The sequence below is a fragment of the Vulpes vulpes genome, chromosome 8 (genome assembly GCF_048418805.1).
Source record: "Vulpes vulpes isolate BD-2025 chromosome 8, VulVul3, whole genome shotgun sequence".
Lineage (NCBI taxonomy): Eukaryota > Metazoa > Chordata > Mammalia > Carnivora > Canidae > Vulpes > Vulpes vulpes.
This window is the reverse complement of record NC_132787.1, coordinates 31,031,227-31,059,162: the sequence shown is the minus strand read 5'-3', so window position 1 is coordinate 31,059,162 and position 27,936 is coordinate 31,031,227. Positions and strand designations below refer to the sequence as shown.

Sequence of the window (27,936 nt, the reverse complement as noted above, 5' to 3'; positions counted from 1 at the left end):
TCTCCTTCTCCTCTTCCGTCGTCGTCTTCTTCTTCTTCTTCTTCTTCTTCTTCTTCTTCTTCTTCTTCTTCCTCTTTGTAGCCCTCATCTCTCTAGTAAATTTCAACCAATGTGGTTAACATCAAAGTCTGATTTCTGCCTTATCAGTTTATTGAGACCTAATAGGGCTTTCTTGAAGTCTTTCTTCCATGTACCACAGTCAAGAAACTACTCCCAGTTAAGAAGTCATGGTCATTGCTGGGCTCATCTCATCAATTTTCCTCTCTGATCTCTGAAGGATCACAGCCCTATGTCCATCATCTGAAAACAGATTCCTCATATTTTTTTTTATCCTATTTTACAATGGCTTACCTTGGAAACATTAGTTGGATACCAGTTACTTCCTCATGAGCAGAAGTGGAAATCTCTTATGGGCAAAACAGGAGTTTTATTTTTTATTTTTTTTTAGAACAGAAGTTTTAATTATTGTTTTGGAGGAACTTTGTTCCTATTAGCTATTCATAACTTAAAATAGATGTTTAATTATACTTTCTACTTATCTTTCCCATATCACATAACTTAATAAACTTCTTGTTCTTTTCCTTTTCTTCCTCCTCCTCCTTCTTCTCCTTCTTCTTTAATAAATAAGCTTAAACTTCTAGGAGAATTTTCTTGCTTCCCTAGAACAGTGGTGCTCAAAGTAAGTCTTAGGAAAGCAGCATCAACATCATTGGGGGAATTATTAGAAATAAAACTTATTGGCCCCATTCAAGACCCACTAAATAAAAATCTGTGGATTTGGAGATTATCAGTATTTTTCTTAACAAGCCCCCAATTATTCTGATGTGCCATGAAGTTTAGCTGCTACCCTGTCAGGTATCCTCCTATATGCCTCCATGTAGTATCCTTTGTTTTAGTTACTTGACAGATTGTTGGCTTTTCCCCTAAGTTCCATGAAAGCAGGAAATGTGCCTCATATTTATCTGATTCACAAATTGATGTTGATTTTAAAAAATTGAATATATGTGCTGTAGAGGAGTCACTTGCTTTGTTTCTAAATTTAACTAAAAAATCTGATAATTTCCTTAGGCAGTAAATCTGTTTAAAGAAGCATTATCTCTGTAGTTTTAAATTTGATTAGGCCCGTTAGGTTGAAGTAGGCAGGGAAAAGAGTTCCATTTCAATGGGACTCTGATTTTGGGAGTCTTATTAGTTGAGTTCTGTAATTAGATCAGGACCTGGTGTAGAAAAGAATGCTTCCAGATATAGTTGCCTTTCTGCTCCAGGAGTAGGGTCATAACTTCGTAATGTCACAGGGACTGAAAAGGTAAGAAACTTTTTGCTCACTATTACTGAAAGCACATTCAAATAAAGGTAGTATGGTGAGAATTTCTGGAAGTAAGTTAAATTACATGAGGAACTTATGAAACCTTTTTAACCTCAGTTTCATTATCTGTAAAATGAGCATGATGTTTTGGGTCCTTCCTATATGAAAACTGTTTACTCTCAATTTTCTTGCATCTTCATTACCACTTCTGCATTCTAAATTTCTTTTTCTTGCCTGGAACATTCCTGTCACCTTGCAGATTTTTCAATAGCTCAGTGTTTTATCTTTTTTAAATTTCATATTTCCCCACTACTGTAAGTAGATTAGATCACTTTTCAGTAAAATAATCTTTATTCTACCAAGTATTACATTAAAACTAACTTAAAAGAGGAAAGGATGCAAGCCTTTGAATTCGTAGCATGACCCTTGTCATGAATCCTCATCATGAATCCTAACTGATAATAAATGTGTTCTAAGTTACATATTTAGTATCCTTCTGCTAACCCTATAGCCTCAGAATTTCATGCTTTGCTATGTCATTTATCAGCCCCTGTCTTTATTAGTGGTAAAGATATATATGTATATATATGTGTGTATAAAAATTTATTGATATAAATTTATTTTTATAATTTCATATATATATAAAATTTGTAATTAAATCATATTTATAAATCAATTATATAGTTATATAAATTTTATTTGTACTTTATATATTTAATTTATTATTTTTAACTATTATATATTTCAATATATAATAAAATGTTTTAAAATATATGTTAGGTGCCATTAGAATTTGCGAAGATTACTGTTTTTTTCTATGTGGCCTGTCTGCCTATCCAAATCTCTCTTTCATCTTTTGTCTTTTCTGAATCCAGCAAGAAGGCTTTGTTTTATAGGTAGATGCATTGACATTGCAAATTTGCTTATCATACCAGCAGATTCAGAAACATAGGTTGGGATCTTTGTTTAGAAAGATTATGCTTTGAAACTGAGTATATACATATTTTCCACTTTGATAAAAACAACCAGAGTATATCATATTTAACCAAGTGTTTACCATTGCTAAACATCCTAGGTATCATTTTCTTAACAGCAAATATTGAAAATGTTAGCAGCAAAACTTGTTTATGCCTGTTTTTTCTTGTATGAGATCCAGGCTATATAAATAAAATAAGAGCTTTTCCTTTCTCAGATGAATCTGTTTTCAGTACTGTTACAGAAAAATCAGTTACCATGACTGCAAGATTAGTGCCCATTCATTCATTTATTAAATTACTGTCTAACAATAGTCATTCCTACTTGCTGGCCCAGGGACACGATTTGACCTTTCATTTTGAATTGCTAAGTAAAATTATAAATACATGTATTCATTTTCCTATTTGAAAAGGCTGTTTTTTATGTTTCCTTGGTTATAGAAGTTAATTTTTTTTTTGAATTGATTAAACTCAGTCTTGTTACATGAACTCTCAGGAGTGGAGTCATAGGTTTTATTGGTATCACAAGAGCTCATAAAAGATAATTGACTGCCTACAATGGAAAATGAAGTTTCTTTTCTATGAAAATTATAACACGCCGATAAGTGTCTGATGCTGACATTACTACCACTCACATATAGGATTTTGCATATTTCTTAAAATTAATTCGATCAAATCAGCTAGCAATAACCAGATACATTGTACTTATTGCTAAAAGAACTCCCCTCCCAAATTAGGTTTGAGATAAGATTGTATTAGCTATTCATTTTTGGTCTGATGGTAAAATATATTTATATTAAAAACAATGCTTTTTTAAAAAAGAGATATATTAAATATTTTTCACATTATTTTTATTACTTAATACTTTTACTCTCCTGTATGGAGTTCTGTGAAATATTTAAAGGTATTGGAATCTTTTCAGCTTCTGGGAGAAGATGTAAAATAAATTCACTAAAAAGAAACATACTACAATGCAATATAGCTCTTGCAAACACTGAAAGAATGACTGGAATAGAATTGATTTAGGTGATATTGGTTACAAAGGAAGTAAGGAACATTTGGTATGATTGCCTTTATATAATTTAAGTCTATTTTTTTGTGTCTGTTAATCTCCTCTGTAAAATCCCTGTGTATGTCATTGGACCCTTCAGAAGAATTGGAAAGGAAATGATGAATGAGTAAATTTGGTGCTAATTATTACTACTAACCACCACTACTAGTAAACTGGTGCTAGTCTAACTAGCTCAAGGATTAGGTTAAGGGATCATCCAACATTCTGACATCTTTAGGAATGTCACATATCGTTTCGGGTCTTGGTTTCCTTGTCTATAAATGAAGGATGTTGATTAAATACTTTCTGATATTTAATCTTATATTTTGAGTTTCACTGATTAGCTATAGCCCTTCTGGTACAGCTGTGATCATTTGAATATGGCATTTGATTACATATATCTTCATGATAACTAACTTCAGAAATTTCAAGAACATTTGAATAAAAATCTAAATATGTTAGATTTCAAATGTATCCTGTTCCTTTTCTAATTTTGTTTAAAACAACAAACTTCAAGGCAGAAGGAAGACATAAACCAATTCTGAAAGTGTAACTGTCATTTTTCTGTTAGATGCAGTTAATTATAGATATAAAATTTAACTAAGAACTAATTCCACTTGGAGCTCATGATTATGGTAGAGGAATTTACAGACAGGGGAAATAAACTATTTTTTATTACACTAGCCAGCAGTGATGACTAATATTAAATAGTAGTGTTTGATCATCTTTTTAAAAGCAATTATTTATTTATTTGAGAGAGAGAGAGAGAGTAGGAGGAGGGATAGAGGGAGAAGGAGAGAGAGAAACCTCAAGCAGATTTCCTACTGAGTGCAGAGGCTGATGCCGGGCTCAACCCCAGGACCCTGAGATCATGATCTGAGCTGAAATAAAGAATTGGACTCTGAAACAAACAAACAAACAAAAAAAGATTTTATTTATTTATTTGAGATATATAGAGAGAGCAAGAGAGAGAGAGAGAACATGAGTGGGGGGCAGTAGGGACAAAGGGAGAGGTAGAAGCAGACCCCCACTGAACAGGGAGCCAGAAGCAGGGCTTAGTCCTGGGACCCTGGGATCATGATCTGAATTGAAGGCAGATGCTTAATTGATTGAACCACCCAGAAGCCCCATTGATCATTTTAAAGTATAAAATATCTCTTACTTACTCCTGCCCTAATCCAATGCTCTTCTGTTACTTATTTGTTCTGGCATTTTTTGTTTTTGTTGTTTTACCTGACTAATGAGTAAATTAAGATTGAAATAGGAATGGAAGGGACATTATGAGTAAAAATGGCTGACAGTTGGGAGGACTAGGTGGCTCATTCAGTTAAGTATCTGACTCTTGACTTTAGCTCAGATTTTGGTCTCAGGGTTGTGAATTGAAGTCCCACAGTAGGCTATATGCTGGGTCTGAAGCCTACTAAAAAAATTTTTTTAGGGCAGCCTGTTCAGTGCTCAGCAGTTCAGTGCTGCATTCAGCCCAGGGCCTAATCCTGGAGACCTGGGATCGAGTCCCGCGTCAGGCTCCCTGCATGGAGCCTGCTTCTCCCTCTGCCTGTGTCTCTGCCTCTCTCTCTCTCTCTTTCTCTGTGTGTCTCTCATGAGTAAATAAATAAAATCTTTAGGGCAGCCCAGGTGGCTCAGGGGTTTAGTGCCACCTTCGGCCCAGGGCGTGATCCTGGAGACCTGGGAGGTAGTCCCACGTCAGGCACCCTGCATGGAGACTGATTCTCCCCCTGCCTGTGCCCCTCTCTCCTCTCTGTGTTTCTAATGAATAAATTTAAAAAAAAATTAATGGCTGATAAGTTGCATTGTTTCTTACTATTTTAAGAAAGCAATGTTTATCTTCTCCACACTGTTTAGTAATAAAATAGCTTTCTGTCAAGTTCAAACATGCATATATGACCCTAATATAAAGTGGTTTAAGACATGGGGAGAGTCTGTGGGAGTTGTGTAGTTTTCTGTTGTTAGCCAGACCCAAATGGAGCTATATCTTGATTACTCAGGAGAATGACAGAGGAAATTGATATCTCCTTGGCTCTCAAGAGACACAATCCTAGTGACTGTAGAGAAATAATAATGCCAAATACTTCCTTCTAAACACTTATGATCATCAATATCTGTATCTCAGTAGTGGATAGGATACCTGCAATACTCTTCCTTTGGGAAGGAGTGTAGTTACAAGTTATTAGTAGACAAAAGGGATATTTATCATGATTTGAGGCAAAATCTCTATCACAGGTTTCTTTTTTTTTTTTTAATTTTTATTTATTTATGATAGTCACAGAGAGAGAGAGAGAGGCAGAGATGTGGGATTCGATCCCGGGTCTCCAGGATCGCGCCCTGGGCCAAAGGCAGACGCCAAACTGCTGCACCACCCAGGGATCCCTATCACAGGTTTCTTAAAGAAGATAGATTGGAAAAAATTTCCAAGGCAACTGAAATTTTTATTAATTGAAAGATATTGTGCTATAATCATATTATACTAGACTTAACAGTTTTGTTGGTTGACAAGTCTGTATCATTTTAGGAATAACTATTTGTACCTAACAATGATAAAATTCTTTTTTTTTTTTAAAGATTTTATTTATTCGTGAGAGACACAGAGAGAAAGGCAGAGACACAGGCAGAGGGAGAAGCAAACCTCAGGCAGGGAGCCTGATGTGGGACTCGATCCTGGGTCTCCAGGATCAAGCCCTGGGCTGAAGGCTGCGCTAAATTGCTGAGCCACCCAGGCTGCCCACAATGTTAAAATTCTATGCCAAACCAGCTTTGTTTATATGTCCCATAATTTGTTCCCAACCCATACAATGTTATGGGTGCCCTGCCATTCTGATTCTGCACATTTTTTTGCATGATCCTCTTGAACCATTTACCCTCTTTTCATCCTCCTAACACCCATACTAAGCTGACTTTTGTTTGGCCTTCAAGATGCATTCCCAGTGTTCATTCTCTGCCATGAAACTCTGAGTCTCTCTCATACCTGTCCCACCACGTGGATCAGGTCTTTTATTTATAAATTACTTCTATCAGAGCATGACATTACATCAATACTAAGAAAATGTTATAATTTATCTTTCTCTTTAAGTAGACTCTGAATTCTAAGGGCAGAAATTTGTCTCATTTATCTTTTACCCTGTAGGGCATTGTGGTCAACATAATACATGGTAAGAGATTTATAAACAAAATTTAAAAAAATACCAGAAATAACACTTTTGTGCAGGGGAAATATCAAAATGGTGAAATTGTTAGAAAGTCAAACTTTCAGGATGCCTGGGTGGCTTAGTGGTTGAGGGTCTGCCTTTGGCTCAGGTCATGATCCAGGGGTCCTAGGATCAAATCTCGCATCAGGCTTCCCATGGGGAACCTACTTCTCTCTCTGCCTGTGTCTCTGACTCTCTTTATATGTCTCTCATGAATAAATAAAATCTTTAAAAATTATATTTAAAAAGAAAGAAGGTCAAACTTCATTCCACTCATTTTCTTTTTTTTTTTCTTTTTTTTTATTTATTTATGATAGTCACACAGATTGAGAGAGAGAGGGGCAGAGACACAGGCAGAGGGAGGAGCAGGCTCCATGCACCGGGAGCCCGATGTGGGATTCGATCCCGGGTCTCCAGGATGGCACCCTGGGCCAAAGGCAGGCGCCAAACGGCTGCGCCACCCAGGGATCCCATACCACTCATTTTCTTATGTATATAGCTGTGGTACTTAAAGTACATAGAAGTATATTAAGTATCTTTGAATAGAAATATCTGGTTTAAAATAAATTAAGATGATCAGAGAAGCAATATAATTAAAAGCTAACAGTGAGTTAGTGTGACATAAATTTTCAACTTAAAAAAAAAACAACTGGCTACATAGTTTGTTGGGGGAGGAATGCCATCTTAGCTTTAAATAAAAGGGAATCCTGGGCTGATTCTAAGATTACATTTGGGGCATCTGGATGGCTCAGTAGGTTAAATGGTCAAATCTTGATTTTTGGCTCAGGTTATGGTCTCAGGGTCCTGGGATTGGGCACCATGTGGGGCCCCATGTTCAGTGGGGAGTCTGCTTGAGGATTCTCTCTCCCTCTGCCCCTCTACATGCTTGCATGCCCCCCTACTCAAAATCAATCTTCTAATTCATTAATTAATTAATTAAAAGATGACACTATAGTTTCATCTACCGAAATTTAAACCAATGTATTCTCTGTAGTAGTTCTAAATTTAGTGAATATGATAGGGATTACTCTAAGAGATACCCTCTGATTGCTAGTTATAATACTGCTACTAGATACTACTAGCATGAGATGGTGAAACATCCTTTTCTCTGATATTCATGCCATTTGTGTTTGACTCTATTTAAAATTAAGTGTCCAAATTATGTTTTCTAGTGATGTTTTCTTAACCCCTACTGTGTGAGGGCAAGATCAAAGAACATTACAATACCATGAGTAGAACTTCAATTTAAAATTATTCTGCTATTCCACATCCCCCCCCTCCTCATTTTATATTTTAACTTTATTTTTTAATTTTTAAAAAAGATTTTACTTATTTAATCATGAGAGACACACAGAGAGAGGCAGAGACATAGGCAGAGAGAGAAGCAGGCTCCATGCAGGGAGCCTGATGTGGGACTCGATCCTGGCACTCCAGAATCATGCACTGAGCTGAAGGCAGGCACTCAACCACTGAGCCACTCAGGCGTCCCTACATTTTAACTTTAAAGAATGTGCCTTGCCAAGTGATTTGGCTTAAGATAAAAGAATATTATAAAGCAATTTCAAATGTATGGCAATATACCCAGAAAACAATTTTCCTTGCTTGAAATTTGATTGTCTAGAAGGATAAATTATAAAAACCTGATTTTTAGAAAACTGAATTTTATAATATTTGCGAGTACCTAAAATAAAGTAATAATTTCCATATCAGACGTAATCTTATCAGGAATCCCAATTTCTCTCTCAAGGCTTTCTGAATGTTTTTATGATATTTATAAATATTGCTTGTGTTTTTATGTTTAAACAAAATGTTTTTATTTTTATTTGTTTATTTTTTTAAAGATTTCATGAGAGACACAGAGAGAGGCAGAGACATAGGCAGATAGAAGCACAATGCGGGTCTCAATCCCAGGACCCTGAGATCACTCCCTGAGCCAAGGCAGATGCTCAAGCACTGAGCCACCCAGGCATCCCTAAACAAGATGTCTTTAATGTTAAATAATGTTTAATAATATATTCCTGATTTATAGTAAAATTTGCTTCCATAATTTTTTGGTCTATAGTCTGTTAAATTTAGATTTCAATATTTTATCATTCATTCATAATTCAAAGTCTGAGTGAATCACTGCTATATGGCACACACTGTTCTAGGCACTAGGTAGATTGCCATGGCAAAGTAGATAAGATGCTTGCTTTTGTGGAACCTGCTGTAATCTGGACAGAAACTTTCTGGCCCAGAAGTATTTCTTTGCTCTTGTCATTTTTTTTGTCTGTCTTTGACAAAATCCTTTAAATTGGGGGCCTATCAAGACAAATAATATCAGAGAATTATTTGCTCATGAAATAATGGGAAGTGCCAGTCTGTCCAGCATATGAGGAGGTAGGAAGGAAATAAAATTTGGGGAAAGTCAGTCATCTTAGAGGACCTTTGAAAGTGCTATGTCTCTATTCCTGGTTGCTTTTAAGGTTTCCTTTTTGTATTTGATTTTTAGCAATTGATTATAGAGGGCTTAAGTGTGATTTTGTTTGTATTTGTCCTGTATAAGAGATCAGTGAACTAGAATTTGTAGGTTGATATCTCTCATCAGATATGAAAAATTCTCTGCCAATATTTCTCAGATATCCCTTCTGTCTCATTCTCTTGCATCTCCTTTTGGAATTCCAGTGGAAGGTGTTTAGACTTTTAGAGAAGATCTGCATATTCTATTGTTTCTTTCCTTGTTCTCTCTTTACTTCAGTGTCAATACATCCTATTGAAATATCTTTGCACTCACTAATCCTGTCTTCTGTGCTGATCTACTGTTAGGCCTATCCAATAAATTCTTCATTTCAGATATATTTCAGATATTACAAGTTGCAGTTCTAGAATGCCCATTAAGTTTTTTAAAAAATTCTAATTCTGTATTTAAATATTTCATTTTTAAAATCTAATTTGTCCATTTCCTCTATTTTCTTTATACATTGATTATGTTACATGCTAACTTCTGCATGTGAATCATCTCTGGATCTCATTAATTTTTAAATCTCTTTTATTAGCTTTTTCCTGCTTAATCACATTTGGATGATACATGATCAAGCTCTACACTATGATGTCTTCCTCTAAAGAGCCTTGAGTTTTGTTCTGACAGTCAGTTAAATTACCTGCAGTTAACTTTGATCATAGAGAAACTTGATTTTAGGCTTTGTTACAGCAGGCCTGTTTTGTTTTGCACCTACTCCTAGGATGTGACATTTTCTGGGCTTGGAACCCAAAGACAAGATTGTTCACCAAGGCCTCTCCACACTGGTTTAGCACAACTCCAACTTCTGTCTTTTCAGAGCCATGTAGTCTTCTCTGCTGTGCCTCTTAGAATTTTGTTCTAATTTTGTGGGTGTACAGCTTGGGATCAGCCAAGGAACAGAAGAGATTTCTGAACACAGATTTTTAGAGTTTTTACCTTATTGCTCATTTCCAGGACCCTCCCCTCAAATCTTACCTGCCTTGGCAACCCCAAATAATAACCTATATCTTCTTGTTAGCAGGCAACACTGCTCTTTGCTTGGACTCCATATCTCTGCACTGAAGTTTGGAAGATGCCCTCAGTGAGACCCAGGAAGAACACAGGGTTCACTTTGTGTTGTCTACTTCTCTCAAGTTTGGAGCTCTGCTCTAGTTGTAGTTCAAGTGCCTACAAGAATTGTTTATGTGTTTTAACTCTTAACTATTTATAACAAGAGGGTAAGCCCAATGCTAGTTAATCCCTCTTGCCTTTTGATAGTAGGAGTTCTTTCAAATTTTTTTATCAAGGAAGTTCTTTTAATGTGAAATTCCTTATATTTGTGTTTTAGTTAATTAAATTATCACCTTCTCTCCCAAGAATGTTGAAATAGGGAATGGGGCAAAATAGTTAGTTTGAGTTTTGTTTTTTTTTAATTTTAAGTTTTTTATTTCCAGCCCATTGACCCACCAGTCTGATTTTCAACCCCTTCATTCCACAGTATCTTCTAAACAAGTTCAATGACTCAATTCACTTGAGACAATAAATATATCTCAACTTTCAACCTCCTTCACCTCTGAAGCATTTATTAGTAACAACCATGCTATTCTTTTTTTTTTTTAAGATTTTATTTATTTATTCATGAGAGACACAGAGTCAGAGAGAGAGGCAGAGACACAGGCAGAGGGAGAAGCAGGCTCCATGTAGGGAGCCTGACATGGGACTCGATCCCGGGTCTCCAGGATCACGCCCTGAGCTGAAGGTGGCACTAAACCACTGAGCCACCCGGGCTGCCCCAACCATGCTATTCTTAATATTCTTCTCCATGTATTCGTTTGTATTTGTATCTCTAATAATATTTGACTCCTTTATTTCATGTACCTTGTAGATATTTACAGTTACTCTTATCAGAAGATATTCTTTCTCTATTCTCCCTAGTGATTCTAGTCAATTCCTGTGGCTTTAACCCCTAAACAAATGGTCTCTTTGGTCTAGAGTTGTAACTCTAAACTTTCAGGGTCATGCCTTAAATGTTGACTTCTTTGAAGTTATGGAATTATTGAAGTAGTATTGGGATGAACATTTCTGCTGTCATTTCATAGAAAATTGAAAGCAATTTACCCAGCTCTGTGGGAATCTCTCTCTTCCTCCCACATCTTTCCCTGTCAAGAACTTACTAGTTCACAAGCTCTGTAAAACCAAAGACAGTTCATTCCTCTGTGTAGATTTAACAGTTCTCTGGACACAGCTGATAAAGATTTTCTTGAGTAAATGCTTATCATGCATATGCTATTGAAAGTCCTGTTAATATCTCAAGTACAAATTGTTCTGCTAGTCACCAAGGTTTTGAGTTATAAGAGGTGAATATTTTTTTTTACAAACATTTACTACAAATACATCTCTTAGAGAAGATTTATTTGTTTACAGAAAAAAGAAAATGCTGCATGGGATTAGGAAATGGAATTCCTGATCATGATGGCAAGCAGGAAAATAAGCAACAGAGACCTTTTCTTCTGCAAGAAATGGGGTAAGAGTGAGATGAGAAGTCAAGGGATTGGAGGGCTGGATGCTGTGAGGGATAAAGTCATAGGGAAACTGTTAGGACTTTTAAGGGACACAAAGAATCCTGTCTCTGACTGGAATCCTTTTGCCTTCCTTCAGGATAGAACACTTTTTCACGACCCTTGGAGTTCCAGTTGAAACTGACTGTAATTCCTTAATAATTTAGGTGAGTGTTTTGTATTTTGTTTTACTTTGATCTTTGGAATTTGAAAAAGACTGTGTTTCACATTAAGAACAAAAAATTAAGGATGAGAGAGATCAGCCATCAGAAGACAGACGTGGCTGCAAGAACAATTTGCGTTAATCTTGGGAAAGAACTGTAGACTTCCAGAGGCTATAGGAATTCTAAAGTGTTTTACTTGGATCTGATGGCTGGAAGGGTCTCAGTTAATTACTAGTTAATAGTAGCACTTACCAAGTACCACTTTCAAAATAATGCTAAATGCAGTTTCTTATTTTCTTGGTATATTTGAGCTCCTAAAAGATAGAATCATACCTTAAACATTCTTTGTTTCTTCTTCCATTCTGAAATAGATTTGTAGGATGAAGTTTACAGTTGATCAGTTTGAATGAATGAAATAAATAAATTAATAAACTTACGCTATTTTCTCACCCATAAATGATCAGATTTTGAACCTAAAAGATCAGATTTACCTTGATTTTGTGGTACTTTTTTAAAAATTAGGTGAAGAGAGGAAATATCCTAAATGTGTTGCCAATCATATAGACTCTGGGAAACAACTAAATCAGTAGTTCTTATATTTTAGCATTCTTCAGATTGAGCTGGAAGATTTGTTAAAACGTTTTTGGGAGCTCCACAAGTTTCTGATTCAGTTGATGTGGGGTGGAACCCAAGACATTTGCAATTCTGACAAGTTCCCAGGAGATGCTGATGATGCTGATCTGGAGACCATATTTTGTGAACCACTGATGAAGGTAATATAATAAAACATATGGAGTGCTCTTTGCAGGTAACATTGCAGGAACACTATATTCTTGAAATGCCTCAAATATCCTTCACTGCCCTGTCGTATAACAAAGCATAAGTTCCCATATTGTACAACCTTAGCTTTGCCACCTACTAAGGGTGACCTTAGGTAAACCATGTCTATTTGTATTTAAGCTTCTTCTCATGAAGGGGCACCTGGTAACTTTCATATTTTGCAGTTTTTCTAGTATGAAAACTCTACAGGATTGAAAGTACATGCCCTTATGTGAAGAGCATTGACTAAACCCCAGTGATTCACTTACATTTCCCCCCGCCCCCAGAAGCTTTTGTTGTAATATTCTATCGTAGCCAGACTCTGCAGAAGTGACATACTAAAAATAAGAGTAACAAAAACCAGAACTTGATCTTGATTAATCTTTTATACCATTTATAGTACAAAGATATTGAATGTGCTTGATTTAGACTGGGATTGAGTCTCACTCCCTCCATAACACATGAGGACAGGCTACATAGGAGAATGGATCAGTGGAGTTCTTTGTCTGTACCCAAGGAGCCCCTGAGCTCTTGGTGCCTTGCACATTGACACAGAACAGTCATCTCAAATGAGTGAAATAACTACCTCCTTCCCCAAGTTCTCAAAGCAAAGCATTTCAAATTCAGTATCTTTTCTTCTGTTATAAAACAAGATCCATGTTTGAAAGTCAGCCGTATGGGATAAAGATATTTTTATTCTATTTCCTTTCCAAAAAGATTCAAATTCTCTAGAATCAGAACGCCTTTCTGGGGCTCTTCATATGCAGAATTGGTTTGAGGATATATAATAGTCACATAATTTGAAAGTGTAAACAAGGCCTAAACTATTAATTTTGAACTTCTCTATATGATGATATGTATGTAATTTAGTTAATTGTGAGCATTTCAAGTTTATTTTCTCACCTTTAATCTCCATGCTTGTTCATTTTCCAGTGGTTGACATTGATTGATACTGTCTAGACAAAATTGATTATATTTCTCACTCTGTTGTGTGGTGTAGGATAGACAGAGCTTTGAAAGGAATTGAGTTGCAAGTTTGGCACCCCTTATCTGTGAACTACCACATGCCTTGCAGAAGGGACTCATGTAGCATCCAGGAATCACATCTGATGTTAGCTCTAATTTTGAATTTTCGGTTCTGCATCCTTGTAAGTTCTATATATTGAAATGATGTTTGGATTCCAGCAGGCAGAAGAAAATGATGTAGACAGCAACAGACTGCAAAATTTTAATGAAAATCATGGTACTTTTAGAGCAATGATGTACTTTTAGATACAAAGTATGTTTCCTTGGTATTATGGCAAATGTGTATTTGTGAGTAGGATGAGTATAGAGAGCATTTTGCCTGGGACAGTCTTGGTTTATGTCTGTTTCTTTGGCAAACTTATTAATAATGTTCCTTTTTGATACAGAGTGCTTCACTTTGGATGGTAAACATCTTATCATCTTATTTATTACAAGTGTAAATCATACTCAAAAAACCACTTTCTTGTATGCTTATTGAAGAAGTAAGTTGTAAACATCTTCTGATTCCTTGCATGCTTATAATTTCTACAACACTGGGGTAACAACAGGCATTGACTTCAGCAAATAATTAGTCTCTGATTCATAGAGAGTTCCCAGTAGACACACTGAAGGTATAAGGGACACGAAATGCAAGATGGGACAACTTGGTGACACCAGTACTTTTATCAGTGACAATTGGAAATTATATTGTTTATATATCTGGAAAAAATGACTTATCATCATACTAAACATATTTTGAATTGTTGTTATTGCTGTCTATAGTGCAAATAAATTTTAGAAAGTATTTTTAAATTATTCAGGAAAAAGGAAGGAATTGTAGTGGATGATATTTACAGATAAGAGGTTCCATTATGTATAGAGACCAGAAAGTTTCCCCATAAAAGGGGTCTTCTCTTTGCTGTTCATTATCTATTAATGTTTATTATTATCTACTTATGCTCATTATCTATTTAGGTCACAGATACTACCTCCAAGTATCAATAGACATCATAAATTTGTCATAAAGTTATATTCTGACAAGTGCATTTCTGCTTTCAAGTAAATGAAATATTTACTACCAACTTTGTTCTTAGTATTGCCTTAGGCCCTACAGTTTATAAAAAATAATTTAAAGTTCAGGAAAGAAGCACAAGACAATTATATAAATGTAGGTTTCCAATAAATAGGATAGATGGTTGTGCTGAGGAACGCATGACTTATAATATTTTAAAGGCATTTAACAGGTGCCAACTAGAATTTGCCTGCTATTTGGGCCTTAAAATGATGTACAAAATGCCTGTGCTCAGTGCTTCTGTGCCAAATGTCAACTCTTCAGCAGCATTTGTGCCAAGCGCTTTGAGCAAACTGCTGCCAAATCTGCAGTGAAATTAAACAAATGGCACAATAAAGAATCTCCTTTTTATTTACCAGTCTGTTTATGCAGACTTAGGGGCCATTTCATTCTACATGAAATAAGGTTGCTCTCTAGAAATTCCAGCCATGGGGACAAAGGGAGGAAGAGATCAAAGTAACTAATCCTCTGAGAATATTAGAATAAATTGTGATCGATACAACTAGCTTTAAATAATGCCATTCTGGAAAATCCAAATAACTATCAATTTTAGAATTGCCATTCTTAATGTTGAATATTCCATTAAAGAGCAAGCAAATACATGCTGGGAAGTTTTAAAATCCCCATTACCTTCAGAAAGATATTATAACAGAGAAGGGCATGGAACTGTCGGAATCTTTGCCCTCCATATTTCTGGCAGGCTGAAGGTAGCTACCTAACCTTGGCCATTTAAGTAACTTAGCATCAGCAGAGGGACAGCTTCTAGTTTTCTTATCCTCTCTTCCTAGATGGAGTAATCTTTCTTTTTTTATTTTTAAGCCTGATTTATTTATTTTTGCAAGAGCATGTGTATGCAAGTAGGGGGAAAGGCAGAGAGAGATATGGAGAGAAAGAATCTTAAGCAGACTCTGTGCTTAGTGTGGAGTCCAGCTTGGAGCTTGATCTCATGACCCCAAGATCGTGACCTGAGCCAAACCAAGATTTGGATGCTTAACACATTGAGTCATCCAGGTGCCCTGTAGGAGTAATTTTTCTATTTCCATTTACCCAGGCCAGAGTAGAAAGTATTACATTTCATGCATGCAACTGTCATTAAAAGTTACTCAAAATGGATGAAAGATCTAAATGTGAGACAAGATTCCATCAAAATCCTAGAGGAGAACACAGGCAACACCCTTTTTGAACTTGGCCACAGCAACTTCTTGCAAGATACATCCATGAAGGCAAGGGAAACAAAAGCAAAAGTGAACTATTGGGACTTCATCAAGATAAGAAGCTTTTGCACAGCAAAAGAAACAGTCAACAAAACTAAAAGAGAACCTACAGAATGGGAGAAGATATTTGTAAATGACATATCAGATAAAGGGCTAGTGTCCAAGATCTATGAAGAACTTATTAAACTCAACAGCAAGGAAACAAACAATCCAATCATGAAATGGGCAAAAGACATGAACAGAAATCTCACAGAGGAAGACATAGACATGGCCAACAAGCACATGAGAAAATGCTCCGCATCACTGGCCATCAGGGAAATAAAAATCAAAACCACAATGAGATACCACCTCACACCAGTGAGAATGGGGAAAATTAACAAGGCAGGAAGCCACAAATGTTGGAGAGGATGCGGAGAAAGGGAAATGTGGAAAACACTTACACTGTTGGTGGGAATGTGAACTGGTGCAGCCACTCTGGAAAACTGTGTGGAGGTTCCTCAAAGAGTTAAAAAGAGATCTGCCCTACAACCCAGCAATTGCACTGCTGGGGATTTACCCCAAAGATACAGATGCAGTGAAACACCGGGACAACTGCACCCCGATGTTTATAGCAGCAATGTCCACAATAGCCAAACTGTGGAAGGAGCCTCGGTGTCCATTGAAAGATGAATGGATAAAGAAGATGTGGTCTATGTATACAATGGAATATTCCTCAGCCATTAGAAATGACAAATACCCACCATTTGCTTTGACATGGATGGAACTGGAGGGTATTATGCTGAGTGAAATAAGTCAATCAGAGAAGGACAAACATTACATGGTCTGATTCATTTGGGGAATATAAAAAATAGCGAAAGGGAACAGAAGGGAAGGGAGAAGAAATGGGTGAAAATATCATAAAGGGAGACAGAACATGAGAGACTCCTAACTCTGGGAAACAAACTAGGGGTGGTAGAAAGGGAGGTGGGCAGGGGGTGGGGGTGACTGGGTGATGGGCACGGAGGGGGGCACTTGATGGGATGAGCACTGGGTGTTATTCTATATGTTGGCAAATTGAACACCAATAAAAAATAAATTTATAAAAAAATGGGTAACTCCATCTAATCATGAGAAAACATCAGACAAACCTAGATCGGGGGACTTTCCATACCAGAAGTGACCTGGCCTCTTTACAGCTGTCAATGTCAAGAAAGGTGAGGAAGGCCGAGGAACTGACTGGAGAGATATCTGTAGTACTCCTGGATTGGGTCCTGGATGGGGAAAAAGTGCTTCAAAGGACATTACTGGGACAGTGGGGAGAATCTCAACATGAATTGTAGCTTGGATAATAGTATATCAACATTAGATTTCCTGATTCTTGTGATTGAACTGTGGTTATATGAGAGAATGTTTTTTATTACTGAGAATTACACTATGAAGTATTTAGGAGGTAAAAGGGCATGAAACACTCTACTAAGGATCAAAGTTATCTATCTGTACATATCTGCATCTATCTACTATCTAACTACTACCTATCTATTGAGAAAATGATAAAGGAAATGTAGTCAAATGTTAACAATTGAATTTGGGTGAATATGGGATTTCTTTGTACTACCTTTGCAACTATTCTGTAAGTTTGAAATTATTTCACAATAAAACAATTTTTAAAAAGTTACTAAAATAATGATTTTTCTTAAGGCATTCAGGAGATAACTAAAAAAGATTCATACGTGTAGAATTTAAGGCAAGAAATAGAAATACAAAGTTTCCTTACTGAAGGAAGCAACATGTTTGTTGTGAAATTCAAGATAGGAAATTCTGAGGCTGTGTTCAATGATTTTAGGACAATCATAGAAGTCTATCCCCAAAGTCCTTCTGTGAACTTTTAAGAAAAGGTGAGGGGTATAACACTGAAGGAAATGTGAAACCAGAAAAATTAAGTGGGTTGAAGCCTTACCCAGATGGGAGCAAAGACAGAACTCAAACTGTTCTCTCAATATCTAAGCTGGCAAACTTTCCTTTATGTAAATACCTTCCATAGTTCAGACGTAATAAAAATTCTCAGTAGAAACACTTGCATGGAAACTAGGTAAAGTAAGTCTTTTACTATTAAAAAAGTTAATGTTGCCCTATATAATAGTCAAATGAACATTTTGTGGAATATGTCTGAATGACTGGAAATTATTCTCCATCTGTTAAAATCCTACTCATCTACGAAGGGCTATCTCTGTATTCTCCACAAACATTCTGTACATTAAAAAGAACAGATAAAAATCTGGTGCATAAGCCCCACTCAGACCAACTGAATACTCAGTCCATCTCTGGAGGATGAGGATGACGCCTGGTTCCTGGGAGGACATGTATATTAGTTTGTAGGGCTGCCATAACAACATACCACAGAGTGGAAGACAAAGAACACAAATCTATTCTCTCATATTTCTGAAGGTTAGAAGGCCACAACCAAGGCGTGTTCAGGTTTAATTTCTTCTGAGGCCTCTGCTGGGCTGGCAGATGGTCACTTTGCTGTGTCCTCACATGGTCATCCTTCTGTCTTGTTGTCTGTGTCCTAATCTCTTCTTCTCCTAAGGACACTAGTCGGATTTGATCAGGGCCCACTCTAATGACCCTGTTTTACCTTTAACCCTTTAAAGTCTCCACTTCTAAATACAGTTACATTCTGAGGTATTGAGGTTAAGCTTTTCGACACATCAATTTTGGAGGGGACACAATTCAGCTCATAACAGCATACATGGGTTAGAAGTCCTACCTCTGAGGATCTCTGGGCTGCTTATGGGCACTGCACACGCAAGAGTGTTTGGAACACACTTCATATACTTCATAACTTTGCTAATAGCAAGCTGAGTCTTGAAGTAAGTTTGTGTTACAGACCAAGAGCCCTGATCTGCGGAGGTAGTTTGGGATGCTGGAAACACAGCAAATGTAGCTCTGACTGGTGGTTATATAGGTGAGTAAGGTAACCATTCCAAGTCTTACTTTTCTCATCTGAAAAATAGAAATGGTATCTCAGAGGTTATTTTGCTATATTATAACTATAATAATATTTAAAGTGATAATATATGACTGAAGTGTTCAAATATTAGCAAAAATAGGATTCTAGTCCTCCCTCTACCACGTATTAACTGTATACCTATATCTATTTTCTATTGCTCATATAACAAATTACTACAAAATTAGAGCTTTAAAACAATGTTAATTTATTATGTTACAGTTCTGGCAGTCAGAAGTCTGACACGGGTCTCACTGGGCTAAAATCACGAGCCAGCAGGGCTGTCCTCTTTCTGGAGGCTCAAGGGGAGAATACATTTCCTTGTCCTTTCCAGCTTCTAGAGGCTGTCTGCATTTCTTGGCTCATGGTTCCCTTCCTCCATCATCAAAGCCAACTATGGTAGGTTGACTCAACATCTCTCTGACCCTGCTTCTGGCATTGTTACATCTCTTTCTCTGATATTAGCCATCGAAGATTCTCTGCTTTTAAGGACCCATGTGATTAGTTTGGGTCCACCTGGACAATCCAGGATAATTTCCCCATCTCCAGGTCCTCTATTTAATCACATCTGCCATGTCCCCTTTGCCAAATAAGGCTACATACTCACTGGTTCACAATAATGGAGGCCATTATTCTGCCTACCACAGTACCCTTGCATACATTTTCTCTGAGTCGATTCTTTTACTATAAAATGGAGATGTTATTGTCACTGCCCTTAACTGGAGAGGTTTGTTATAAAAATTTAATACATGATTTCCTATTTGAGAGTAAAAATCTGACAATGAATAAGATTTATCCCTATTTTATAGCCATATGAGAAAATAAGACTGATTATCAAAACCATAACCAAAAATTCTATCAATTCTCCTTACACTGGGTAAAATTTCTTTTTCTTTCTTTCTTTTTTTCTTTTCTTTTCTTTTCTTTCTTTTCTCTTTTCTTTTCTTTTCTTTTCTTTTCTTTTCTTTTCTTTTCTTTTCTTTTCCTTCTTCTTTTTCTTTCCTGTTCCTGACTGATACCTTAGTGATTGCCTTTTATTTTAGTGATAACTTTCTCTTACTTTCCAGGTTCAAGTTCTATATTTACTTTGTAAATGTACCACAAAGACTACCACATCTTTTAACTCATCAAGATACCACTTTCTCTGGCTATTCTAGACAAAAATGGAAAAAAAAAAAAAAGAGAAACAAACATGGACATGGTCCTTATCTACTAGATACTAAACTTGATACTGAGATTACTAGCATATTCTAAGATTACAGAACTTATTGACCTAAAATAAACTGATAGTATAATTTGGGAGTACACATGGCTACTTTTTTTGTTGTTACTCTTCTCCCATAGGATGTAGAAGCCAGACCCACTTGATGCATGGGAAATAAAAAGGTAACTAATACATATTATCCTTTGATCTGGTCTAATCATACAATAGAAAAGAGTGTTTCAGAATTGGGCCTTATGGTCAAAGATATCGGGGTTAACCCTTAGTATGCTATTATTTCTAGTAAGTGACATTGGGAAAGCTTTACCTTATATAAACCTTCACTTCCCCACCTGTTAAGTGGTGGTAATATCTAACTTATAGGTTTGATTCTGATATTAAATAACACATTGAAAATATCACAATGTCTAACATAAATGAAACACTCAATATTTAACTTTTGTTACTATATTTTGTCTTCAGCTTTCCAAATGGCTCATATGAAGAAAATGAGAAAGGATTTAGATTGATAATAATTAATATAAGTTAGTTTTTTCTTTCCTATGTGAAGACCTGAAGACATTTATGGGAAGCAAACATGGTAAGCAAATTTAAAAATGTAAACATTTTCCAAGTGTCTCCTTTCCTCCTCCCCCCTACCAAAGATGGTCAGCTTTTCTCTTTCAGTTTTTTCCTCTTGATTGCCCACCAAAAGAAAGCCATTTCACTTTTAGATTTGTCCTTTGAGTTTTTATAGCACAGAATCTGGAGAAATGGGCAGATAGAATGAGGAAGGGTGGGGCGGCTTTTTTTTCTTTTGAGGGTTTGAACAGAAATGTGCCAGAGGAGCTACTGTAGAAGTAAAAAGAGGAAAGGGGACTTAAAAATATAATCTTGTTTCACTTTTAAATTATTTTGGACAATCTGTTTACTTAAGATGTTAAGAAATTCATTAAGAAATCATTATTTTGAAATTAGGTTTTAGTGATGAACCTATTTGTTTGCTGTACAGCAAATTGTGATAAGCTAGGATCACAAAACAGCAGACATTGAGAGAAAATGAGAGGAAGAGAGACTGGAAGGAGTGGCTCTGAGTAAGAAAAGAGGAGACAAGACAAACTACTCATTTCAGAATTCTGGCTGGGGTCAGACCCTGCAATATGAGTTGGTTGTATCCATATTCAGCTACTCAGAGTTCACATTTAAGGTCATATTTTAGGCAAAGCAAGACCACAGATCAATTTGCTAACCTCAGATTTTAAAAAGTCTTAACAACTGGTTTATTTTGGGTTTCATGGAAACAAATAACTGGCTTTACTAACGAGACATTTTTAAGCTGGTGGTTTGGCTCCATCATCACAGCCAGAATCAGGGATCAAAACCAAGCCTTGACTGTGACTGAGTGGATGCAGACACATCAAATAAAAAGTGACATTTTCTTTTTGGACAAAGATCACAGATTATATGCTCCTGAGTTTTAAGTTTTGGCTTTGTCTTTGAGCTATAATTTTAATTCAGGTACATTGTCCTTTATTTCCCCCAACTCTTTCCTGGAAATAATGGCAGTTTTCATCCAGAGATTGATCTTGTATTCACGTAGCTGGTATCTGATTGCTCTTATTTATGGACCAAATGTGGGCTTAATTTTTTTAAGTCCCTAGCCAGATCCTTAAATGTTCATTAATATAGAAAAGTAGAGGCTGTAGTAAAATTGAGAAAACTGTAATTCTCAAGATTTTGGCTTAATATAATAATTATACTGCAAATGAGCACCATGGTTTTAAAAGACCTTGTTCTCAGAGCTATGGAAGCCAAAATCAAAACAAGGCATGACTCCTACAATTAAATGAATGATGATCTAGTTCATGAAACTAACAAAAACATACATCACCACAATGCAAGTTAAAAAATAATCATTATAAATCAAGTAATCTGTGAATACAAAGAAGGAAAAGGAGAAAGGTCTGTGAAAAAAAATGTTCATTGAAAAGATGCTATTGAAGCTGAAGATATTTAAGATTAATCTTTAAGATTAGGTAGTATCTATTTTTAATACTGTCTATAGCTTCTTTTTCTTATCTGAAAAGTTATACAGGTGCAGGTTATTTGACAAACACCGAAACATTATAATCCAGTAAGAGACAAGCACATCAGCATTTTATTTCAGGCTTAGAGAGGGAGAGAGAGAGGAAGGGAGAGGCAGAGGGAGAGGGAAAGAATCTCATGCAAACTCCACGTTTGGTGTAGAGCCCAATGTGGGGATCCATCTCAGAACCCTGAGATCATGACCTAAGCAAAATTAAGAGCCAGACACTTAGCCAACTAAATTGCCTAGGCACCCCTCAGTCTTTCTTTGTAGGCATGTTTTTCATATGGTTAAGGTTTATCTGTATAATTTACATCTTATTAATCTTTTTAAAAACGTCATAAGCACTTCCTCATGTTTTTTAAAACTTCATAAATAATCGCAATGTCTGTGTAAAATGTATTTGCCTATGCTATAATTTCAAAAAAAACCCTTATTGGATATGTAAGTTGCTTCCTTTCAAAAAATTTCATTTGCTTGTTTGTTTTTTGTTATTATGAGACTCAACAGTGTGACTTATACCTTTGGTATTATGTATTTGCCATACATTTAAAAAATTTCTTTAAAATAATTTTCTGGAAAGTGCCTCTTGAGTATAAATACTTGAAGATATAAAAGGGCAGATACAGAAATATTCTTTTAGATGAAGCATAATAACAGTAGGGTATTTCCCCAGTTGTGAAAATAACTGTAAGAAAATAAACTTCATCTAGAAAAATGACTGAATGTGGAGATAAATTGTCTGGGTGGGCAGAGAATTATGAATTACAAGTAAATAGTGATTTTAAGAATAAAATGGGGGAAGCTGCTAATTGTATAACTTTGCTAATAGAGAGAATCCAGATCACTAAACACAGAGTACCAGAGGTTCTGATTAAAAATTATATAAAGGAAGAGCTAATGATGAGGCACCAGACAAATAAAATTCACACAGAGAATCTAAAAATGATCTTCTTTTTCTAGGGATGAAATAGTGGGAAAAGAAGAGGAGATATGGGCTGGTACAATCCAGAAGTGGGTTCTTGATGTAGTTTCTTTTCATTAGAGGATCACAGGAAGAACCCTAGGAAAATTTTCTGAATGACTTTTATGGGGAGTTGATCTTGGCTGCTGAGAGGCATGAAACCGCTTCAATCTAATAGGGGTATATCTTCCTAGGTCAGGAAATACTAGTGTGCCCAACTCATCCACAAAGAATTGAAAGTTGACAGTTCTTTCCTACCACCTGGTAATAGCCACAATGAGAGGAAAACACGAAGCCAACCTATGTTCTTTAGCCAGAAATGATCCCCTTTTAATTAATAAATAATTATGAAGAGAAGAGAGCAGCAGAGAGAAATATATCTACTGGCACATTAACAGTTTTACATGGAGCTCCATTTTGTTTGGTTTAATGTTTTAGAAACTAAAAGAACAAAAACAAAAAGTAATCCAGTAGTAGATCCCCATTCTCCTAGAACTAGAACCTCTTTCTTATAGGGAAATCACAACATGTTATCTAGGTGGAGGTGATCTTTTCTCCAGCTAGAGGAATTGGGAACAAATATGGTCTTGAGCAATTAGAGTACCCAACTTGCTGACCACAGTAAATGGTTTAAGGATGGGTTTAAGATCCTCATGAGGACAATTAGGTTCTGTGGGGGGTTTTCCAGCCCTCTTTCGCCTGGGCTCACCAGTAGCTGGTTTTGTTTTTCTTGACAGAGAATGAAGGGAGACAGTATCCTATTTTGTTTTAATTCCCTGGATCCATCCATGCCTGAAACCCTTATCCTTGACCTTCCCACTCATCCATTGCATAGTTTCTGTCAGCTATGACGAAAAATGTACTAACATGTATTTCTTATGTTCCACAGAAATGAGTTTGTTAAAGAAAAGGCAGTATTTATTTAGAAAACTGTGAAGTAAGAAAGTAAAATATATTGTATTCTTTCTTGAACCATTAAGTTCAAGTTCCTGAAAAATCCCTATGACAGAAGAATTTGCCTTGGAAAAGTTCAGGGACCTTATATAACAAAACAAGGCTATAGATGGTCAAATACACTTACAAGTATTTATTAAGCTCACAGGAATAAAACAAACATTGAATAAATATAATGTTACTGACTTTTTAAGTAAGCTTTAATATAATGTATATTAATTAACTTTTATGTACTATTATTTAATTACTAGAAATCTTTTTGAAATTTTTCTTAAAATTGCATTCCTGATAAAGTAGTTGTAAATTTCTTTTGCTTTATCGTACAATAAGAAGTGTTAAGTCTAAGCATCCTTCCACATGGTCAACACTTTCTGGATTTTTTAAAAAGATTTTTTTTTTAATTCATGAGAATCAAGCAGATGGAGACATAGGTAGAAGGAGAAGCAGGCTCCCTGCTGGCACTTGATCCCAGGACCCCTGGATAAATGCCCCCAGCCAAAGCCAGTGCTCAACCACTGAGCCACCCAGGTGCCCTAACACTTTCTAGATTTTTATGACTTCGAGTCATTTGTGCCTAAATCTCCAATCTTTTCAATGATGCAAAATAATACGAATGCTTGAGATGGAAAAAGTTTCATGTAATGTTTGTAATTATTTCCCTATGTCTTTCTCAACACCCAAGCTAAATAATTTTCACTCCTCCCTTGACAAGTTTAGGCTATATCACAAATCACCATCCTGTTCAGGCAGGATTCAGCCTCAACGCCTCCTCACAAGCTCTGGAGTACTTTTCTCTCTCCACAGGGTAAATTACAGAAGTCTTTGTCCTTGTTCTGACATCACTAAGGTTGTTTAGCAGTTTAATTATCCGTGGGCTACTGGGAGAAGCTGACCTCTTGGGATACTGCCTTGCAAGCATCAGAAATTAATATATTTATCTTCTTATCCCCATTCTTTTGATGTATTTCTGCTCAATTTAAGTGAGGACTGCCATCACTAAAAATGATGCCAAGACTACTTCAAGATAATGTCTGTTCTGGATAAAAAATAAGATGATTATAGAGACTTTGGTATTCAGATTCATTATGTTGGCCCGAGTTCTTTTTACCACTTTAATTAAATAAGTATTATTATAAAGTTGGAGGTGAGAGGCTTTATTAGAAACTCAGCTTCATTCCATCTTCAGGAACTATACAAATTTACTCAGGTGCTTTTGTCAAAGCTGTCATAACTCTAAGAACATTGGATAACCCTGGCTCTTGCACAATAATAATAATACCTGACATTTCCTATTATAGGATAAGAGAAAACAATAACAATTTAGATATTCCCCTGCCCCATAAAATTCATAGACTCTTCAGAATATAGATATTTGATATATTTGATATTGGTTTCTTGTGTTCTTTGGCCCAACAGAAGTTGTCATGTTTTGATGTATACAATCACCACTTAGGAAGCTTGCTAAAATGCAGATTTCTGAGCTCTACTCCCATATATTCTAGTTCAGTAAGCCTAGAGTAGGTCTAGGATATAAATTTTAAACAAGCTTCCCAGATCACTCTACTGAAAGTGTTCCATGGGCTATACTTTGAGAAACATTGCAACAGGGGATAGGGTACTCAGTATTTCGTGAATTCCAGGGATTCCTAAAGTCCCTCCAAGCTGTGTAGAAAGGGGATAAGATCTTTCCTATTAGTCTCCCAATAGGTTTTGACTAAGATGGAGAAAGATGGAGGAGAAAGGGCTATTTACTTATGAGTTCAGATTTTTGCTCCCACATGATTTTACCCTTGACTCTAATGAGAACATGATTTGCAGCATGGAAGTAACATCTGGAGGGTTGGCAGTCCTGGGTGTAGCTTAGTGTTAGGACAAGCAGAATTCAGATAGAGCAGTATGGTTTGTGAGCTGGTGCCCAGGAATTGCAGTTGGTGAGAACAATTCCAATCTGCTTTAATTGCTCATGATGTTTTATGGTCACGCTTAGATCATTTATCAGCATCCTACATTTGTCCAGCATAATTTCTGTTCCTCACTCTGAGCTATGATTTTAACAGATTGTTTCTAGACAAGGTGGTAGCTGGAGATAGGGTGTTGATTCACTGTTAATTAACTTCAAGTGGGAAGAGAATCACAGCAGCCTATGTCTTGTTTGCCTATCGTCATTGTTCCTAAGAAATGTGGATGGATAGTGCTTTGCCTGCTTTGTTTTCACCTATCCTTTGATCTATTCCTTTTCCCCATAAAAGGTTTCATTTAGTACTCTGGTTGACTTGAGTGCATAATATTTATGATGAACAACAATTAGAGTAGTAAAATGAAGCTAGCAAACTGGAGACCCATTTTTTTGTGAAAAGTCAATGTGGATGTGAAATATCTCAATTTTCCATAGAAAAATAGTTTGGTAAATGTATAGATAATTAAATCTCAATTTGCTGATTTTTTTTTTCATATTTCTATTTTCCCCAAGGTCCAATAGAATGAGTTGGCTAGAAAAACTAGTAAAATGAATTTTAAGATTCAAGTTGTGCGTGATATAATTGGTCTTACAGATAAACGCTGAGCAGGTAAATGAGAGCTGTATACCCATCTCATCAGAGAAATGCAGATCGAGCATATTACTAACTTGGCTATGGAAGCTGACTTTATTATATGTTTGTATTGACTTAAGTGCTTCATACAATGAAAGTGTAGCAACAGACAAGAAGAAAATTTATAATCTTTATAATCTACAAAATATGTTCTGTTTTTAGCTTGGCACTAAAAATGAGCAGGTGGTATCGCTTTATACAGTAGCTAAAGTCTGGAAAATGTGTTTGCAAATTGAATTTTTATTTAAAAAATCACATAGTTAATTTCCTGAAGGTGGGCAATTTTTAAGAGGAATTCTATAGTGATTGTTTTTTAAGGGATAGCTAGCAATTAGTTTCATAAATTCAATCCTGATATTGTCATTTTTAAAACAGTATCGTATATGAAAGCCCAGGAGAATGTCACCAGGCCACCCAAAGACCTGTGTTCCAATCTCATCACTATTTCATTACTTTGCTATAGAATTGAAAGGGACTGTATTAGATGATTTCTAAGAACACTTCATTACTAAAATTTCAGGATTCTTTTCTCTTTTTTTTAAAGATTTTATTATTTATTCATGACACACACACACACACACACACACACAGAGGCAGAGACAAAGGCAGAGGGAGAAGCAGGCTCCACCCAGGGAGCCCAACGTGGGACTTGATTGTGGGTCCCCAGGATCACACCCTGGGCTGAAGGCGGCACTAAACCGCTGTGCCACCCAGGCTGTCCAAATTTCAGGATTCTAATTGCAATTTTTTTATTCACTGGATTTGTTCAAAATAAAGGAGGGTTAAGACTCAACAGATGTTAAAATATTCTATAACTGCGCCAATCAATCCCATAGCCACTAATCAGATGTGGCTATTGAGCTCTTGAAATATGGTTGGTCCAAATTGAGAGGCACTATGAGTGCAACGTACACATTGGACTTCAAAGACTTCGTGCAGGGCAGCCACAGTGGCTCAGCTGTTTAGCGCCGCCTTCAGTCTTAGCGCCGCCTTCAGTCCAGGGCGTGATCCTGGAGACCCAGGATCAAGTCCCACGTTGGGCTCCCTGAGTGGAGCCTGCTTCTCCCTCTGCCTGTGTTTCTGCCTCTCTCTCTCTCTCTGTCTCTCATGAATAAATAAATAAAATATTTTTTTAAAAATGCAGAAATTTGTAACGTATCCTATAAATTAGTAAGTTTTATGTTCATTATATCTTAGACTATTGCACTAAATAAATCATATTAAAATAAATTCCATGTATCTTTAAAATTTTAAATATAAACATTTTAAAATCTAAATAATTTAAATTTAGGCAATTAATAATGATCTA

At 36.1% G+C, this 27,936-nt stretch overlaps 1 long non-coding RNA gene across 3 annotated transcripts in view; it reads left to right on the top strand.

Annotated features, from left to right (window-relative positions):
- LOC112917254 (uncharacterized) overlaps nt 1-17,493 on the top strand; it is a 34,801-nt gene extending 17,308 nt beyond the window's left edge. Inside the window, exons 2-5 of one of the 3 annotated variants that reach the window (XR_003234446.2) lie at nt 11,438-11,537; nt 11,672-11,738; nt 12,340-12,508; nt 15,683-17,493. This is a non-coding gene — a long non-coding RNA (uncharacterized lncRNA). Of the gene's footprint in view, nt 1-9,894; nt 10,252-11,437; nt 11,538-11,671; nt 11,739-12,339 lie in introns of those variants that run through there. The other 2 variants (XR_003234445.2, XR_003234444.2) reach the window with 2 other exon arrangements.
- The last annotated feature ends 10,443 nt before the right edge of the window (nt 17,494-27,936 follow it).